At 42.3% G+C, this 1,623-nt stretch overlaps 1 protein-coding gene across 1 annotated transcript in view; it reads left to right on the forward strand.

Moving 5' to 3' along the window:
- DNAH11 (dynein axonemal heavy chain 11) overlaps nucleotides 1–1,623 on the forward strand; it is a 330,595-nt gene that overhangs the window by 133,038 nt on the left and 195,934 nt on the right. The window lies entirely within an intron of this gene.

Consider the following 1,623-nt stretch of genomic DNA (forward strand, 5'->3'; position numbering starts at 1 on the left):
CTTATTATCTCCACAGGTCTGTCTAAATAAGATAGGCTGGATGAACAATCTGGAGGGGAAAATAATGGGACCGACAGTTCCTGGGGGACGTGGATGAGGAGGAGGTGGGGAGTAAATGTAGTGGTGTGAACAAACCTGACCACTTTTTAATGTAAGACTACATTTCAAAAACCAAAATGCTACTGTCACAGAGAGTCTGAGAAATCCGGTACTTTACTGTGCAGTACAATTTTTGGTTCTCTTTGAATGCACCCTGTTTGGAGGGTGGAGTGGAGAGTGCATCCTCATTCATCTGACCTCCTCGTCTCCCCACTTCTTTTCAATAAAAGCGAGCTATTTGTCCAGAGAAGCACATTGCCTCTCCCCATCAGGGAAAGATCTTCTAGCCTCTTGGACCTGTGAACCCCTTGTGGAAGCTTGCAGTTTCCCAGTAAATGTGTCTGGGTGTTTGTACCACCTAGGAAGCCTCTTCCTCTTGCCCTCGTGTGGGCCTTGGCATAGTAATGCCTTATCATCAAGTGTCTGTGGCCTTGCTTGCCTCTATTTTAATGCCTCCTTGTTAGAGAAGTTAGATTCATTCCTTTTTGTTGAACCCCAGCCATATTTCATTTAGGTGTTGGTCAAAGTCAATATTTGATGTGGCATAGGTGTTACTTGTGCCACCTTGTCTTAGGAATATTTAGGTAACTGATCTATAGAACTTCATGACTTCTGATCATTCCCAATGATAATTCTTTTTTTTTAAATGAAAAATATGATCAGCTACTCAATGTTTCCTAATCAATTACACTGCCTTTTCTCCTCTCCCCCACCCCTGTAGTCACCAAACCTCCTTTGTGACAGTCTCCTGTGCCTGTAGTGGGACCCGTATGGGAGTGATGCTTCTTCTCCCATACATGTACCGACACTGAAGCTGATTCATGATGTCATGAATGTATTATATCCCCTCTGTACTTGTGGATTTAGGAGATGGCCCCTCTCTCACCCACACAGTCCTTTAATATTTTGCTGCTTATCCCTATTCGAGGTCCATGCCTTTGACTTGTGGATCCCCCTCCTATGTGTACAAGCAGCCAGTCCCCCTGCTCTGTACTGACCTCTCTTCTTGTGAGCAGACCCACCAGGCCTGACTGTCTCCCGACCCTGACCTTCTGGGTAATGTTGATGTTGCCATTTTTGCCTTGACAATGTAAAATCCACCCTCTCTCAGTTAGCTCAGAGTCTCTGGGGCTCAGCAAATGGTAAAACAACTGATTGCTAACTGAAGGATTGGAGGTTCAAGTCCACTCGAAAGCACCTTGGAAGCTTCAACTCATGGGGCTGCCATGCGTTGAAACTTACTTGACTGTAGCTTTCATATTTAGCTAGTATCTTAGCAATTCTTAGTCTTAAAAACTGTAGTATCCTTATATGGATTGCGCTAAGAGTTATACGAGCCCCCAATAAAATGATTTCTATTTCTAAAAAAGTATTTAATAAAAAGAAAATAATGATGGCAACATATGTACAAATTTGCTTAATACAATTGATGTATGGAGTGTTATAAGACCTGTAAGAGCCCCAATAAAATAATCTTTTAAAATATTATACTTTACTTCTATCTTTTTCATCCCTATTCTGCAA

Source organism: Echinops telfairi, unplaced genomic scaffold, assembly GCF_000313985.2.
Source record: "Echinops telfairi isolate 266 unplaced genomic scaffold, ASM31398v2 ScPeMD7_23;HRSCAF=83, whole genome shotgun sequence".
In the NCBI taxonomy this organism is placed as follows: Eukaryota; Metazoa; Chordata; class Mammalia; order Afrosoricida; family Tenrecidae; genus Echinops; species Echinops telfairi.